At 44.5% G+C, this 19,105-nt stretch overlaps 1 non-coding gene across 1 annotated transcript; it reads left to right on the forward strand.

The window, feature by feature from the left end:
* Positions 1–15,658: 15,658 nt before the first annotated feature.
* On the forward strand, positions 15,659–15,765 carry LOC122687188. Its single transcript, XR_006339080.1, has one exon. It is a non-coding gene; the product is annotated as a U6 spliceosomal RNA (small nuclear RNA).
* The last annotated feature ends 3,340 nt before the right edge of the window (positions 15,766–19,105 follow it).

A 19,105-nucleotide genomic window follows, 5' to 3' on the forward strand; every position in this document is an offset into this window, starting at 1 on the left:
ATTTCCTCTTTCAGTGGATCATCCCAACCCAGGGATCGAACCCACATCTCCTGTGGCTCCTGTGACTGCATTGCTGGCAGATTCTTTACCGCTGAGCCACCTCGGAAGCCAGACAGAAGCTATTACTTCAAGGAATCACAGCAGGGTGTTCACATGCTATTTCCTATCTGAATGATGTCCTCTACTTTTCTGCGCCATCTGCCTCCTGATTGCCTCAGCCCCTAGCACCCATCTCCCCACACACAGCGAGGAGCAAAAAAGTCAGACCCGATCTGGAGGTGTATCAGCACGATCTCCTGTCTCAGTTGAGAACTGACTATGCGCACACCCTTGCACGCTTGTGTTCAGTCATGTCCGACTCTTTGGGACCCCATGGACTGTAGCCCACCAGGCCCTTCTGTCCATGGGATTCTCCAGGCAAGGACACTGGAGTGGGTTGCCATCTCCTTCTCCAGGGGATCTTCCTGACCAGGGAGCCAACCCCAGTCTCTTACTTCTCCTGCCCTGGTGGGTGGCTTCTGTACTGCTGAACCACATGGGAGGCCCAATCCTCAGCTAATGAATCCTGATGGGGGAGGTCAGGGGATTCAGCTCTAGGGACACCCAGGCTGGGGACGTGAGCTCCCAGGCTGACTGCAGATGGAGAGGGACTTCAGAGAGAGGAAAGACTGGGAATAATTTAAATAGCATTGCATGAATTGACAACCCCTTCTGCAACTTTCTGGGGGCTATTTCAGTAGTCACTTAAAGTAGATCAGCTGCTAACGGAGGGGCAGTTCTCCAGCACAGAAACGGCCAGCAGGCAGGAGGTGGGAGGCGAGGAGACCCGGTGTGCGGCTCGGGGAGCAAGGCTGCCTTCTCGTCATCTCATCCCGGCGGCAGCTGCTGCGCTGATGCTGAGATGTTGACTCAGAGTCTCTGTACAGCCGCGCACCTGGGTCCCCGTGCAGCCCGGCTGAATCCAGCCTCTTCATAACGTCAGGGCGTGTCCTTCTCTGCCTTCGTGTTCCTCTCTCCCTAAGAGCAAAGAGAAAAGATGAAAAGGAGACCTTTTGAAGACATGCTGTTCACGAGCCCACTCTTCACTCGGCTCCGTCTTTCATATCCAGGAATTCAGCGAAGTATTTTCAGGACTCCACTACCCAGAGGATGGAAAGAACTCTCTCGAATACCAAGACTCAGCCATCTCCTTTCCCAGGATTTTTCAGATAAGTCATTGAAGAGGCACTTTCACCATTTAATACATTTCATGTCATTTTTAAGGCATTCAATTCTTCCGCCCCTCATGCTCAGCCCCTTTATTGTGTAACTGCTACCTGCCAGGTATTGGGGACCCAGAAACAATTATGAGATAAAAGAGACAGCATCCTCCCTGAACAAGCCAAGTGTATGATGATCACTAAATAGTAAGTAATTTTTTTAAAATTAATAGCAAGGGTAAAGTTCGGAATGTGCTGTATATAAGATATTATGGCTAGGGGTGGGGAGAAGAGGGTGGGACGAGTTGAGAGAGAGGATTGACATGTGCGCACTCCTTGTGCAGAACAGATAGCCAGAGGGAAGGCGCTGCGTGGCCCAGGGAGCTCAGCTCGATGCCAGTGACGGCCCAGAGGGGCGGGATGGGGGGTGGGAGGTTCGGGAGGGAGGGGCCATACATACCCATCCAGCTGATTCACTTCACTGTACAGCAGAAATTAACACATTGTAATGCAGCTATGCTCCAATTCTTTTTTTAATTTTTTTGAAAAGGAATGAAATAAGAGACTAGCATCCAGGTTGGTATTAATTGTTACAACCACTTTGGGAGTAATTTTTTCATATACAATCAAATTCAGAGGGTAGCACACCCTACATAGTGTCAAATAAAGGTCATTTGAAAACAAACAAAAAAAATATTTTAGGGTTATATATCTTCTCCTGTCTATTTATCTTTAAAAACAAAGAAAGAAAGAAAAAGATATTTTGAGAACAAAATATCTACCTGGCATTGATGAGAAAAATGAGGGGAGGTTTCTGTGGTAGATGGAATAATGGCCCTTCCACGATGTCGGTCACCTAGTTCCCCGAATCTGTGATCTTGGGGCTGGGGATAAGGAGCCCGCCTGCCAACACAGGAGATATAAGAGATGCGGGTTTGATTCCCTGGGTTGGGAAGATCCCCTGGAGGAGGACATGGCAACCCACTCCAGTATTCTTGCCTGAGAAATTCTATGGACAGAGGAGCCTCGGGTCTACAGTCCATGGGGTCATTTAAGAGCTGGACATACCTGAAGCAAGTTAGCAAGTGACTAAATTAGATTACACAGCAAATAAGAATCCAAGCTATAGACTGTTTGCTCATCAGCTGAGTTTGAGGTCAGAAGTGCTTCCTGGAGTGTCGGGGGGATCCAGTGGGGTCCAAGGGGTCTTTGAAAGTAAAAGGGGGAATTAGAGAATTAGAGGAGGAAAGAGAAAAGGGGAATCAGAGTAACCTGATATGTGGGAGAACAGCCTGTCCTCGCTGGGGTGAGTGGAGGGTGGGGGCTGAGGAGAGTCAGGGCTTCTAGAAGCTGGAAAAGCAAGAAGCAGCTTCTCCGCAGACCCTCCGGAGAGGAAGACAGCCTTGCTGACTCTGACTGAAGCAGTGCGACCCTGCCAGACTCCTGCCCTGCAGAAGTGTAAGAGAATCAATCTGTGGGTTGTTCTCAGCCACTAAGTGTGTGTTATGGGAGCAGCAGGAAGGAATGCAGTTTCTCTAAAGGGCTGACGTCTGAGCTGAGCTTCCATGGAGGAGCACTGAAGCCCAGCTGGGCAGGAAAGTGATAAAGCACATCCCACGTGAACATGGTCACAATTAGGTTCCTGGACCCAGGGCATAAAGGTGAAGGCAGGCAGGCGGTCATGGGAACTGGGGCTGGAGCTAAAGTCAAAGCTGTACTGCGGAGGGCCCAGCGACCACACAGCTGTCCACTGACCTCCCCGCCTTCGTCAAATGGACCCACTGGCCATTTCAAAAATGTCCTGTGACCTTTCAAAGCTTTGTGCTTTTTGTCATACCAGCCCTTCTACATTGAATAACCCTCCAGCCTAGTTCAAACCTTACCTTCAGCTTCAAAGGGAAATTCTGATGTCCCCTGATCACCATGGGAAAACTGTCCCCCCTTCCTGAGAACTTCTGCAGCCTTTTTGGTTGCTGAGTTCTGACTCATCACCCTACTGCCTTGACGGAGGGTTGCTTGTGTCTAACTAGACTCGTGTCTAACGCCTATTGCTCTTCTCAGCTTCTTGCCTCCAGAACAATATCTACTTGTTTCATTCTGCACGTCTGCTCTCCGGGTGTCATGATAAATAGCCCTTGATAAAGTGTTTACGAACAAACAAATAAAAGGATGACATAGGACACAACAGACGCCCTCCAGTCTGGAGGGAAAGAATGTGTCCCTGGTGTATGAAGCGAAACAGTAGGTTAGGCAGGTAATCATGACCAGTTACTGCAAGTATCTTAAGCACTTTGTTTAACACACAATATCCATTCACCAGATTTTTTGAGCTTGAGTCTCCTGATCACTGTCCTGTCTTGTCTCTTCACAAAAATTGCCCCACAAAACATCTCTATGAGTTTGTCAAGGCCGCCATAACAAAACACCACAGGCTGGGCAGCTCAAGCCGAAATGGATGCTCTCACAGTTCTAGGGGCTGGAAGTCCAAGGTCAAGGGGTCAGATGGTTTGGTTCTTCCGCGGCCACGTCCATGGCTGGTAGACGGTGGTCCTCTGCCTCTTCACATGGTCTTTTCACTGTGTCCAGCACTCCCGTATCTCTTCCTCCTCTTAGGACCCCAGCCGTACTAAGTAAGAGCCCCACCTTAATTACCTCATTTTCACTGAATCACTTTTTTAAAAGCGATTGCCACATGCAATTGCATTCCGAGGTACTAGGGTTTGGGGGGCTTCACCATAGGAATTTGGGGGAGACACAGTCCATACCCGCACAAAATATAATGTTCTGTTTCATTTGCTTTAAAAATAGATCAAGAACTACAATTTGACTGCAGAATCCCTCTAGATTTCTACATTTTTCTGTTGGCCTTTTAAAAGTTTCTCTCCCACATCTAATTCAATGGCCACGTTTCACTTTTCCTGTAGCAACTCTCCAAAGCAATCGCTTCTGTTCCACAGAAGTAACAATCCCCTTCTCATATTCAGATGTCACTGTTTTGGTGGTGTTTAAGCTGCTAAGTCAGGTCCGACTCTTGCAACCCCACGGACAGACGAGCCTGGCAGGCCACAGTCCATGGGCTCCTCCAGGCAAGAATACTGGAGTGGGTTGCTATTTCCGTCTCCAGGGGATCTTCCCAACCCAGGAATCGAACCCAGTTTTCCTGCATTGTAGGCAGAGTTATAAAGGAAGCCTTCTAGTTAATTAAGTCATTTAATTACAATGGAAAATAAAGCTGGTATAAACAGGTCTGGGAACAAATACTACCCACTCTTGGTAAGCTTGTAATGCAGCCTTTGAGGTGTATGAATCGTGTTCCTTTAGGAGCCTAAGAACACAGCAAGGGCCGAGGAGAGAACGAGCCGGCAGCGATCCGTGTTCGGCACACGGAGAGCCCGCGTCGCGCGTCTTGTGGCACCAGTGGAGAGCTGTCCGGTGGGTGGACTTCGAGAGCTTTTATAGTAACAGAATCCAGGAGCTGGATAAGACCATAGTTTCACTTTCCCAGCCTCTCTTTCAGTAGAATTTCTGTATTGGGTTTATGAGGTTCTTTTTAATTCTAAAGCTTAAGGACTCAGTGCAGATCCGACAGTGGTCATCCAACATCTGCTGGATTCTGTCCAGCCATGGGGGCCCTATCTGCTCATGAGGCAAGATTATTCCTTTTTCAGGTATTCTAGTTAGTGAGAAACGCTTGCTTCTTTTGAGGCATTCTGTGCTTCCTTGCAACTTCCATCTATTTTAACCCTCAGGAAAGTTATCCCCCTTCTAAATACATGGCTTAAATGTTTTCTTTCCTCAAACACTTAGATATGTTTTTTCTTAATTTTATGTAACATGCCAGTTTTTCTGATTACACCTCAGGGATAAGATCTCCATGTCATTTTCCATTTGAGTTCCTCACTCTGGACATAGTTTGCCAATGTCCTCTTCAAACTGTGGCACCCAGAACTGTCATTCTGCAGATTTGGGCCAATAAATCCAAAGCAAAAGGAGGCCATTTCCTTCTTGTTCTCTACACTTCCACTGAGATAATGGAAAATTACACTGCTTGCTCTCAAATAAAAATATTCAGATCTTTTTGAATCAGCACCTATGTGAATGAGCTGGTCCAGGATTTATATCATACACAAGTCCAATAGAAAGTTCATTTGAATGTCATTTGCTTTGTTGAGAGTCTGATACAGAAATGCCATCATCTCAGGAAGAACAATTCAGAGTCGTGACATAGAAACAGTTCTGTCACCTACCAGCTGTGTGATTTGAGCCCTTTCCCCAGATTTCAGTCATTGGCTTATTATTCTGATGCTTGCTATATCTTAATACGACTATTCAATTATTTAATTAAATGAAATAAAAACTTGAATACATTTAAATAGAAATTTTTATCCCAATACAGATCACAGACACCTTGTATACCATATCCCAATTGTCATAACACCTAAACTGAAGTACTGATTTTCCCCCCAAAATCTGTTCTAGAGTCAGCTTTCCCATCTCAGTTGAAGGCACTTCCATCTTTCCAGTGGCTCAAGCAAAATAAAATAGCAACGAACCTACCAAAGAATCATCCTGGACTCTCCCCTTTCTCTCCTAAGGCCAATGAGTCAAAAAATCTTTGTCCTACCTTCAGAATACAGCCAGAATCTAACACTTCTCATCAACCAAAGTGATCCCCCTTTTACAAGATAAATTGGTTCATGTCTCTCTCTCCTCAAACTTGTCTAATGGTTTACATACCATGAAGAAGGAATACCTAAGTCCTGATAATCTCCACCAGATCCAAAATGCTCCACACCCCTAGAAATCAGCCACTACCATGACCTCATCTCCTCCCCCCCACCCCGACCCCCAGTCCACCCACTCTCCCTATCTCTATTTTTATCTCTCTGCTCATTGCACACTGGCTCACTGGCTTACCCTCAAAAAGGCCAGGCACGTGCTAATCCTGAAGATTTTGCATTGGCTTCGCTTCCAGCTAGAATGATTTTCCCCAAGATAAGCTGCACACTTAAATCCTCCTCTCCTTAAAATCCTTACTCAAATAGAGCATTCTCAGTGACCTGCCCTGCCCACTCAGTTTTAAATGGTAACAGCCCCATTCCCAGTCCCCACTTGCCTGTGTTTGCTTGTCTGTTTCCCTTTTGTCCATAAGACCCATCTCACTCTGCTGTTCAGTCGCTGAGTCGTGTCTGACTCTTTGCAGCCCGATGGACTGCAGCACACCAGGCTTCCCCTTCCTTCAATATCTGCTAGAATTTGCTCAAACCTCTGTCCATGGAGTCAATGATGCCATCCAACCATCTCATGCTCTGTCACCCTCTTCTCCTCCTGCCCTCAATCTTTCCCAGCCTCAGAGTCTTTTTCAATGACTCAGTTCTTCGCATCAGGTGGCCAAAGTATTGGAGCTTCAGCTTCAGCATCAGTCCTTCCAGTGAATATTTAAGGTTGATTTCCTTTAGGACTGACTGGCTATCTCACTCTAATAAGCTGTATAATTATCTACTTCATCAACTCTTTTCTGTAGAATGGAGTCCTCCAAGGCCGCGGAGCTCTGCTTTGCAACCCCAAAGCACGGACGTGCCGAGCACATAGGCGGTCTGGTGATCTCCACGTTAGTCGAGCAAGTGGTTCAAAAAGGGACCCTGTTCACTCCCTTCTGCTTCTCTCCACATCAGCCAGAAGATCACAGCACCAACATCACCACTTGGAAGCAACAAGAACACAGGAAAGAACCCAGATGCCCTTGGGGATGGTGATGTTTTTTTGGATACAACACCAAGGGCATGATCTATGAAAGAAATAATTGATGAGCTGGACTTCATTAAAATGAAGAACGTCTGCTCTGTGAAAGGCAGTGTGAAGAGAATAAGAAGACAACCCACAGACTGAGAGAAAATATTTGCAAGGCTCATCTGATAAAGGATTGTGATCCAAAATATGCCCCGAACAAAACAAAAACAAAAAAGACCTAAAGGTCGGCCATAAGAAAACAACTTGATTACAATAATAGTCAAAGACATTAACAGAGACCTCACCAAGAAGATACAGAGATGGCAACTAAGCATATGAAGAGACGCCCCAAGTCAGATGGCCTTGCTGTTATTTAGTCGCTAAGTTACGTCCAACTTACGGAAATGAAAACTAAAATGATCAGACACCACTACACACCTATTAGAAATCCAAAAAACGGATAACACCAAATGCTGGCGTGGATGTGGAGCAACAAAAGTCTCATCATTGCTGGTGGAAAATGGTCCAGCCACTTTGGAAGACAATTTGGTGGTTCCTTTCAATACTAAAAATCCTCCTCCCATACAATCCAGCAATTGTGCTCTTTGGTATTTATTCACCTAAAGGAGTGGAACACATATGTCCACACAAAAACCTGTACACAGATGTTTTAGAAGCTTTATTCATAATGGCTAAAACTTGGAAGCAACCAAGCTATCCTTCAGGGGGTGAATGCATAAACTCTGGTACATCAGACAGTGGAATAATAATATTTCATTCAGTGCTAAAAAGAAACGAACGATCGAGGCATGAGAAGACAGGAAAGAAACCTAAAAGCTTATAAGGAAGTGTAAGTAGCCGATCTGAAAAAGCTACCTACTGTATGATTCCAACTATATGATCACTGTGGAGACAGTAAAAGCTGAGGAGTTGCCAGGCTTTGGAGGGCAGAGAGGGATGAATGCGTGGAGCACAGAGGACTTTTAGGGCAGTGAAAACACTCCGTGTGATGCCATGATGATGATTGTTGCTGCGGTTTAGTCACTAAGTCGTGTCTGACTCTTTGTGACCCCACGGACTGTAGCCCCAAGACTCCTCTGTCCAGGGGATTCTCCAGGCAAGAATACAGGAGTGGGTTGCCGTCTCCTTCTCCAGTGATGGATACGTGTCCTTATACATTTATCCCAAACCGTAGAACGTACAGCACTAAAACCCTAATGTAAGCTATGGACTCTGGGCGGTAATGATGCGTCAGCGAAGGTTCATCAGCTGTAACAAAGTCCCCTTGTGGTGGGCGATGCTGGTGGTGAGAGAGGCTACGTCTGTGTGGGGCTGGGGTGTACATGAGAAACCTCTGTACCTTTCCCTCAGTGTTGGTGGGAACCTAAAACTGCTGTGAGAAAATAAAATCTTAGTAAAAAAGAGAAGGAAAAGTACTTCACTTAAAAAAAAAACACAATCTATGGTAACTCACTAAAACTTTATGCCTTCTCAGCTCACTTCTGGCAAAGGACAGTTTCTTGGGCTACGGTACAGTTTTGTGATATACAAATGCCTTATTTTTATTATAGAGTTGGCCTGAAAGTAACTTTTGTTTAGAGCTCCCTGGTTTTCTGATAGATATATGACCAGTGGGTAGCTATTGACTTGTGTTGTATGCTAGTGACGTGAGGAATAATTTAACAGATGCAAAGATGTGATTTTTCTCTTCCACTCTTTCTCTCTCAGCATTCTTTACTTTCACAGCTTCTTCACTGCCACAACTTGAGTTTCTTATATATTACTCATCAACGTAGCAAGTCTCTTCCTTGGAGCAAGAGGCTGGGTTAAATTTCTCTCTTGCCTTGCCATATTCTGCAAGAGCCCACAGGAGGATTTAGTGGGGGCCAGCCGCAGAGAATCAAGACACACATATAAGATATAAAATCAAGAATAAACTTGGACAGGTTGGCCCCTTCCTGAATCTACAACAGCTCTCTTATAAATAAAGTAAAATAATCTGAACAAAGAAACAACAACCAGAAAAAAAAATAAAGAACCCAGGGCCATTAGCAACTCCCACCTCAAAGGTCTGTGGATCATAAATATGTATCCCGTGATGTCTAGGGGAATAATCCTTCCTGTAGGCCACGTGCTGTGACCTCCAGCGCTCTCTGGAGCTGGGTATTTACAGTAACTTACAGCTGCAGTTCTTGACGGCGCGGCCATATGTTTTATTATTCACCCAGATGTCGGCCATAAAACTGTTTTTATCTGTTTCGTGGTTTACTTAGAACACACTCCAAATTCCCAACTTGGAGGCTGATCTGATATGGTAGCACTTCAGCCAAGCACAGTCTGGTAGGCTCAAAAGGGTCTAAAACCAAAGTAAATGGGGGAAGATATATTCCCGCCCCTAAAGATTTTGTAAAGAGTTCTGCAATTTGGATGAACTGTGCTGTGCCGTTACTTGTTTTCCTATTGATTTCTGGGCTGATGGACTATATAACCTTCATTGACAGGTCCTTTCGGCTTCCTTCGGGCTGCAGAGGAAATGGCACCACGTCTGTGCTCTTCCTTGGAGCCTGCATTATTGATGTTCTTCAGTCATTATGTTGGAACAGAAAGCTCCTGTTATGTTGCAATTATTACGTGTCCTTACTAAGATGTAGTTACTGAAACAAAAATAGATAGCATACCACAGGGCCGTCACGCTGGTCTCTCTGCCACGCCGAGTACAGTACACAGAACTCAGGGAAAATTCCCCGTTCACGCTGGGCTTTTGGCAACCCTTCCACAAAAGGAATCTTTCTAAAGTTCTCCCAAGTGAAAATATCATCATCTGCGTTTTAACCCCATAGGGGTTGGGCAAAAGGTCTGAAGTCAATTCTCAGAGAACCGTGTATTATCCTTTTTCAGCTCAAGTCATCTCTCTCTTAGATACCCTTTTATGGATCTCATACCATTTTTAAGAAGTAAAATCAGGAAACAGAATGATGAACTTTCTACAGGAAAAAAGCTGACAAAATGTAACTAGATTTTAAAAGTCTTTTGAGATGTCTTGATTTTTATCTACATGCCCAGAGGATGGGACGCGGTTCTGCCAACCAATAGCCACTGTGACTCCTTATGACATAGGAAGTTAAATGTGCTTGAGAATAAGCATGTCTATCCTTATTATTATTATTCATTAAAGAAAAATAAAAAGGCCTAACAATCATCGGTGCTTAACAGAACAGATATTTAGTTTTCTGAGAATAACCAAAGGCAGCTTCTGTTAATTCAAAGTCAGAATGAATGGGGGCTGGGGTTAGGGACGGAGTGCCTCTGCCACGCCTTCTTCCTGTGAGAGTAGTTACCTGGCTTTTGGCAGAATATTTCTTGTTTTCTTCCCCTTCCTGGTGCAAAGTGAGACCACGTGACTAGTTCTGCCGACTAGTTCCGCGTTGTAAGTGGAAGTGATAGGTTGCTTCCAAACCAAGCATTTGATGGTTGGCACATGACCCTCCAAGGGGCTTCCATCGCGGCTCAGTGGTAGAGACCTGCCGGCCAATGCTGCAGACGCAGGTTCAGTCCCTGGGTCGGGAAGAGCCCCTGGAGGAGGAAATGCCAACCCACTCCAGTATCCTTGCCTGGAGAAGCCCACGGACAGAGGAGCCTGGGGGCTACAGTCCCTGGGGTCGCAAGGAATCAAACACAACGGAGCGACTAACCAGCAACACCACGACCCAGCAGAGCCGCCTTTTTCTCCCTGGCACAGCTGCTGGTGGGCTGCAGGGGGACTGGGCTGCCCCCCCAGCACAGACGTACGTAAACCTTCGTGGTTCTCGGCCACGGAAACTTTGGGGTCGGCTGGCAATGCAGCATCACCTAGCTTATTCTGACAGATCATGCCCTAGCGGTTCCGCACCCCGCCTTGTAAATACAGTTGTCTTCATTGAAAACAGTGTAACATTTTTAGGGGCCTTCATATCCACGGGCTACCTTACAGGGATAAAAAGACAGAATCCAGGAAATGACAGTGACCATAAAGACAGTCTTTTTTTCTAAATCAGAGAACTAGAAACGCCAGAGGATCTGGGGGCCACAGCCCTGGGGTTAAGAGTTATCTCTGCTCTTTTTTCATACTAGAAATCTGGTTAGATGAACCTCAGAAGTTGCTTTGAAGAGGAAATAAAAACGATGGGGGTACCTAATATACAGCGAGACCCAAGTGAGGAGGCAGAGGTACCTGGTATTGATCTACTCATTACGTGAGTGTGAATTTCAGGACTTCTTTTTTTTAAGTCACAGCTGTGACTTCATAGTGTCCTCTCGTCGGGGAAACAGATTAGGGACTGCAGAGTTACAGCGTTTGTTTTCCCCGGGGGACCCCGGGGGAAGCAGGTGCAGCTGAAGATGAAAAGGTACCAGGCTCCTTTGCCGCCTCTCACCTCCCGCCCCCACAGCTGTAAATGCCAAGCTCTCTCCCGCCTCTGTGTTTTGACCACGGGAACGCTCAGGTTTCACTGGCTCCAAATAATGTCGAAAAGCAAAAGCACAGTGGACTTGATCTTTTGGACCTCCAGCAAACACTACCTTGCAGCGGGTTATCTTTCATTTTTAGAACAGAGGGGCGGTGTGGACGCCTTCCTCCATGTGTGGCTCTGCGTCTTCCATGGGGTAAAATGTAAATGTTGTTGTTATGCTTAGCTGTGTCCGACTCTTGCAACTCCATGAACCACAGACCGTCAGGCTCCTCTGTTCATGGCATTTCCCAGGCAAGAATACTGGAGTGGGTTGGCATGCCCTCCTCCAGGGGATCTTCCCGATCCAGGGATCGAACCTGAGTCTCCTACGTCTCCTGCATTGGCAGGGGGGTTCTTTACCACTAACACCACAAGGGAAGCTACTCTGCCGTGGCAATGTAGAAAGATGTATTTTTTGCCCCTCTCACCCTCTTGAACTGACAACATTGTCAACATCTGGTTTGGAGCCTTCTTAACAAAGCTTGTTCTGCGGCACCATCGAATGTAGACATCTGTCATTTATGTCAAGCCGTCGACAATAGGCTCCGTATTGAACTGCAGTTCCATCCTTCAGTGTCTTTGGGGGTAAACAAGTTGAAGAAGAGTTCTTCTTTGTCTCTTCCAGAAGACAGAAGGCCCTAATCATCAGGGGTGTCTGTTTTCTTTTCCCACTGAGAACACATTCAGCGTATGCCAGTAATTTCCCATTTTCTGTCTGCCTGACCACTGGAAATCACACCACTGGAAATCACATTTATGACTGGAAATCGCCCTCTGCATTAAGTGATGGGCTTCTGAGAGCCATTTCAAGGGTGTTGTTCTGTAAGTGGGTTTCTCTGTCTATTTGAAAAGCGGGGCTTCCCTGGTGGCTCAGCAGTAAAGAAGTCGCCTACCAATGCAGGAGACCCAGGTTCGATCCCTGGGGAGGGAAGATCCCCTGGAGAAAGAGATCCCCTCCCCCATATTCTTGTGAGAAATCCCATGAGCAGAGGACCCTGGCAGGCTGCAGTCCACGGTGGTAGCAAAAAAGAGCCGGACAGGACTTAGCAACTAAACAGCAAGAGCAAAAACGTTTGAAAACACTGTCGGTTTTCGGTTTTGAGCCCACTGAGGTCCTGAGCAGGCAGGTGGATGTGTCTTTGGTTCAGTGCCTTGTGAGGGGCTTCCTGAGATCCCAGCGCTCTGCCTGGCTCCGCCTCCGTGAGCAGAACCCGTAAACCAGAAACTTAAAATGTCACTAGCTGTTTAGACTGAAAGTGATAACATACGAAGATCGTTAAGACCCCTGGGCCTCTTGAAGCAGAGAGAGGACTAAGATATGATTTGCAAGGTGGCTGGGACTGCTCGTTGATACCCAGCCCCGGCTGCAAAGCTCAGCCTTCAGGAGCAGGTAAATGGGATTGATTAAGCAGAAAATATCTAGCAGTCCATGTGCCATTCGCAAAGCTCTCACGGTGATGTCTTTGTGAAGTAATGGGATGAAACCATATTTTTTTTTCCAACTAGACAATTAACGTCTTTTTTCATTTCTTAAGTTTCTAACTGTTTTGTTTACAATTTCTATAAAGGATTAGATAACGTGAGAATATTATGTTTGAAAAGTGAGAGGTTTTTTTAAGTCAATTTTTTTTCAATGAACTTGCTTAAGGAATCTAGTATTTAGAAACTCTGCCTCTTCCATAAGAAATTCTTTTTTTTTAATTTTGTTTATTTTTTTAAATTGAAGTATAGTTGATTTACAATGTTGTATTAATTTCTGGCGCACAGCAAAGTGGTTCAGACATATGCATTCTTTTTTCATTTTCTTTATGGTTTATTACAGGATATTGAATATAGCTCACTGTGGTATCCAGCAGGAGCCTGTTGTTTACCCATTATATAAACTGTATGTAATAGTTTGCATCTGCTAACCCTAAACTCCATCCCCCCCCCCACACACACACACTTGAAATTCTGTTTTGTTTGGTTAACATTCTCTTTTTTGGTGTGTGATGGTCATTCAGTTATTCATAATGCCAGTTCCCAAGCATAAAGAAAGGGAATAAAAAAGTGAACTGAAAACAGAGACAGTGGGGTGAGAAGCCTCTGTGGCATTCAAGCTTAGACGGCACCCCTAACCAACCGAAGAGCCTCGACCAAGTCACTCACCTTCCAGGTCTCAGTTCTCAACCTCCCGATGTTGGTAATAAATGCTCCCTTGCACAATAGTTTTCGAAATTCAGTCAGGCAGGTAAGGAGCCTGGTAGGCAAGTTAGTCACTAGAAAGTCGCTAATTCCCATTACGTCCAATAACTTCTGAATATCAATTTGTGAATATCCTTGGACGTCAGCTGTGTTCCTTGATCGCTTCTTGGCAAAGAATAGGTGATCTTGGCCCTCAGTTTCTTTCGCTAGGTGGTTTTCTTTGAGATGTGACTTAACATGATCTGTATTTTTCCATTCTTATAGCAACTACGGTCTTGTTTTTGTTCTTGGTTGGTGGGGTTTTAATGAAATAGAGAATTGAGGCCCCTCCCCAATTAAAGTTGACAAAGGAGGCTCATGAAAGAGGTTCGTTTTTCAAAGCTCAGAGCCAGCCTGAACCCATTATGCATATGAACAGTATTACACATCAAAATGTCCTGTCTAGCCCACTCAAAATTAGCATTAAAATAAAACTTGGTTAGGTAGACACTTTTCAAGTCTTTTTTTACATTTTTGAAGAGCAAATCAAGAGAGTACTTGGCAAAATGCAACCCTTGGGCAGAAGGTTCTTTCTTTCTAATCTAGGAGGGTCAACTGTTTGGCCCCCTGCCCCCCAGACTTCCCCTACAAACAATTTCCCTCCAACCTCCCCATCTCTGGGCAGACAACCCTGCAATTACTATCTTTACTTGATGCTAAAATCAATAAGCATGTTTTCAAAGTAAACCTCAACCCCATAATGAGACACTGTAATATTCTGCATCCTGCTTTTTAAAAAGTTTTAGCTCTAATTCTATGTGGGGAGAGTATGATTTAAATATCAATACAACCAAGTAGTACAAAAGTTTCTGAAATAGTCAGGTATTAAACAAAGAAGGATTCGATTCATTACAAAAAGCATTAGGGAGGTCTTACCACTTGCAATAAGCAAATAGCTTAATTTTTATCAAATGTATGATGTCATGACCAAATGTGTGATGACAGATACACAATTGAATATGGTATTCATGTGGGATCTCACCCACCCTTAGCTTTTATATAGCAGGGCTTACATGTCATTGTATTCCCATATAAACACTGATGAGAAGCTAGAATTTGGATTTTAATTAAACAAGTCTAAACTTTCAAATTGGATGCCTCTCTAAGCTAAGGATAAGGAAAACATTACAAAACGTAACACCTCCTTGAATTAACACCTGAAATTTTCAAATGAATTCAACTCTTTTGAGGTTTGAAGTCCAGTTAGTTTGGGCAAGATATTATTTCCTGGCTTTGCGGGGAGGAGGGGAGAGATATTTTGGAGGTGGTTTACTGGAAAGTCTCTAAAAGGTCCAATATGTCAGGATGCTTTTCAAAGCAAACAGAAGACTGAAAATTCAGCAAATCCCCACAGACTAATGTCTTTTCGGGATTAGCTCCACCTAGACATAAACTGTCCCAGGGTAGCCTTGAGACGTGGTGGGTGTTTTACACAACCCACAACAACCCTGGGGTCCCCGTCCTCCACCACAAACAACCTCAGGAGAACTGAGTGTTTTCCTTCAGTTGGGAAGAGAAACACACGAGAAAAGAAGTTGTTTTCCCTACTGACTTCAAAACACTCATGAGCATCACAGTCAGGTTTGTTGTTGTTTTTTTTCTAATCTACATCCATGATGGCAGCTGCAAAGCATTTCCCCACACTCTTTAGGTTTTTCCAGAAGTTTGGTGGAAAAGATAATATTTTCCAATGTACATCAGTTATACCAGTTATAGTGTAGTTAGTATCTGGACCTATACTCTGCTTTCATAAAGTTGCATAAACTTACTGAGAACCCTAAAGACAAAATGCCCAAAGACACATGAATAGACGTGAGGACTGGTAGCTTCTATCTAATTTGATAGATATATACGTTATGAGAAAGTACAAAGCAGCAAATTAAATTTCTTCTGGGGATTGCCCAAAGGAGAGGCAAAATTCTATCAACTCTATTTTCTTCCTTCTTGCAGTTTCTGAATTTCCAAAAACTACTCATCAGGGGAGGATTGCACAAGGACTGTTTAGAGCAGCTGACTGATGTGCTCGCTTCGGCAGCACATATACTAAAATTGGAACGATACAGAGAAGATTAGCATGGCCCCTGCGCAAGGATGACACGCAAATTCGTGAAGCGTTCCTATATTTTTGAAAAAAAAAAAAAAGAAAAAGATAGAGCAGCTGACTGAAAAGAAGGTTGGAATTAGATCTAATGATTAAAAATCATATTTACATACAGTATGATTATAAACATACAAAGAGAAACTCCCACTTTGAAAAATGAATGAAAATACAGTAAAGAGTTTATGTGTGTGTTAGTGGCTCAGTCATGGCTGGCTCTTTTCAACCCCATGGGCTGTAGCCCACCAGGCTCCTCTGTCCATGGAATTCTCCAGGCAAAAATACCATTCCCTTCTCCAGGAAATCTTCCTGACCTAGGGATCGAACCCCGGTGTCTTGCGCTGCAGGCAGATTCTTCACTCTCTGAAGATCCCCTGGAGAAGGGAATAGCAACCCACTCCAATATTGTTGCTTGGAGAATCCCATAGACAGAGGAACCTGGTGGGCTACAGTCCATGGGGTCGCAAGAGACTAACACACACACACACACACACACACACACACACACACACACACACACACACACAGCTGAAAACAAAGCTTCCTGCAAAGCTTTTGTTACCTTCAAGGCAAACAAAGGTCAACCTAGAACCACCTTAGCGGAGAGGAGGTGGACCATTTCCTAGAGCGGACCTTGCTGATCCCACCTGACCTCTGACCTCCAGATTTACCTCTAGGGCTGGGAAGGTCATTCAAGACTGTATCTTATCCAGATGGACAGGCAGGGCCAGCAGCAAAGGGAGGGTAAGCCTTTTGACTGGTTTATAGTGAAAATGAGAAAGGGGCTGGGACGGTGGAGTTAAGATGTCTCCCGCCAGGCGCCACCCCATCAGACTTCTTTGCATTTTTGCCTGAGTTTGTCTCTTTCACCTGAAGACACCTGCAGGGCAAGCTGCAGGCAACTCACCTCTGTTCCCCGCTGCCTGAGAGAATGGAATATTTAACTTTACTTCCAGGGGTCATCACTGTGATTACCAAGACGGTGGGAGAGGGCTCATTTCAGGAAAGGTGTTTGCCCGTAAATACCAGGGACCCCTTTTTTATAAAGCAGATGTCAGTTAGAGAATAAAAGTAATTCCTCTTTTAGAGACAAGTTAATTGCTCTATTTTTTTTTTCAGGAAGCAATCCATTTCATGGTACTTTATTTGAATCTGAAGTTTAAAAATTCATGCAATACTGAGCTCTGTTATGAAACTTAGTCAATACTTTTGGATCTAATATGTATTAGGTAAGAAGATTATCACATAAAAAAAAAAAACACCTTTCATTTCAGAAATGATAACAGAACCATAGCCAGAGGAGTTGTTGGAAATTCTCGGCTCTGGAAAACAAGGATTCTTAGTAGAAAGTAAAATGCTTAAGTCCTAGTACACCAGCTACTCACTCTCCACCATTTAAATTCAAGACATCAACAGTGTCCCAGGCCATTTGCTGTATGCGTATCAACTCCTTTAGTCAGTCTGTCTGTGTGTCTGTCTGTCTGTGTGTTTTAGTCGCTCAGTCGTGTCCTGCTCTTTGCGACCCCATGGACTATAGCCCCCCAGGGCCCTCTGTCCATGGGATTTCCCAGGCAAGAATACTGGAGTGGATTGCCACTCCCTTCTCCAGGGGATCCTCCTGACCCAGAGATCAAACTTGAGTCTCTTGCATTGCAGGCAGATTCTTTACCACCTGAAACACCAGGGAAGCCCTGCTTAGTCAGCACCATAGTCCTAAAAAGTAGAATATCTGTGGAGTAATAAGTCGACACACTCAGAACTAAAAGTAAGCTTATCACTTAATAAGTGGGGGGAGGGGGGGTACGGCGAGAAAGCCAGAAAGGAAAGATTCACCAGTGAAAACCGGGCTCAACAGTTTGTTTGCCATGAAAATCTCAGACTTTTTTTTTTTTTTTTTAATGCATGAATTCTATCAGAAACTCCCTCTAAGAAAAAAAAAATTACTTTTCTCAGCCAGGAAAGATTTGCCTCAAGAATCAGGTATGGGAGAGGAGACCTCATGATAATTGATATCAGGGGGGAGGGTAGAGCTTGTGTTGTTAATAAGGTGCCAAATTGTGGCGCTAGTGGTAAAGAGACCTGCCTGCCAATGCAGGAGATGCAGGAGACGCGGGTTCCATTCCTGGTCAGGAAGATCCCCTGGAGAAGGGAATGGCAACCCACTCCAGTATCCTTGCCTGGGAAATCCTATGGACAGAGGAGTCTGGTGGGCTACAGTCCATGGGGTCGCAAGCAGTCTGATATGACTTAGTAACTAACTAACAACAAAGTCTATCTAGATGTAATAGCACTTAAAGGGCTTGCTTAAGAAAAGGTTAACCATTTCATTAAAACAGAGTTTCATTTTTAAATGTATCAAAATGTGTCATCTGAGAGTTTAGCGGCTTGGAGCACAGGGTTTAGAATCAAGATGCATGTCTAGTTACTAAGACTGTCAGTTAATCTTCGATTGACTCTCGAGCGTTTTTAAAGATCATTATTTAAAGTCAAGTGTGAGCCAAGGAAACCAAATCTGAAAGAGACACGTGCACCCCAACGTTCATCGTAGCACTGTTTATAATAGCCAGGACATGGAAGCAACCTAGATGCCCATCAGCAGACGAACGGATAAGGAAGCTGTGGTACATATACACAATGGAATATTCCTCAGCCATTAAAAAGAACTCATTTGAATCAGTTCTAATGAGATGGATGAAACTGGAGCCCATTATACAGAGTGAAGTAAGCCAGAAAGATAAAGACCAATACAGTATACTAACGCATATATATGGAATTTAGAAAGATGGTAACAATAACCCTATATGCAAAACAGAAATACAGACACAGATGTACAAAACAGACGTTTGGACTCTGTGGGAGAAGGCAAGGGTGGGATGTTCTGAGAGAACAGCATTGAAACAAGTATACTATCACGGGTGAAACAGATCACCAGCCCAGGTTGGATGCATGAGACAAGTGCTCGGGGCTGGTGCACTGGGAAGACCCAGAGGGATGGGATGGGGAGGGAGGCGGGAGGGGGGATCGGGATGGGGAACACATGTAAATCCATGGCTGATTCATGTCAATGTATGGCAAAAACCACTACAATATTGTAACGTAATTAGCTTTCAACTAATAAAAATAAATGAAAAAATAAATAAATAAATAAAGTCAAGTGTGAGCTTGGGCAAGTTTTTCCGCCTCTGTGCCTCAGTTTCCTTATCTCTAAAATGGAGATAATAACAGTATTTTATGTCAAAGGGTTATTGTGAAAACCAAACAGGAAAAATGCATTCAAAAGACTTAGAACAGTTTGCAGTACATAGCAAGCAGGCAAGAAATTTTAAGTATTAGTTTCCATGTCCTGCTGATGGTGATAATATTAATAA

This window comes from Cervus elaphus, chromosome 30 (genome assembly GCF_910594005.1).
Source record: "Cervus elaphus chromosome 30, mCerEla1.1, whole genome shotgun sequence".
Taxonomy (NCBI): domain Eukaryota; kingdom Metazoa; phylum Chordata; class Mammalia; order Artiodactyla; family Cervidae; genus Cervus; species Cervus elaphus.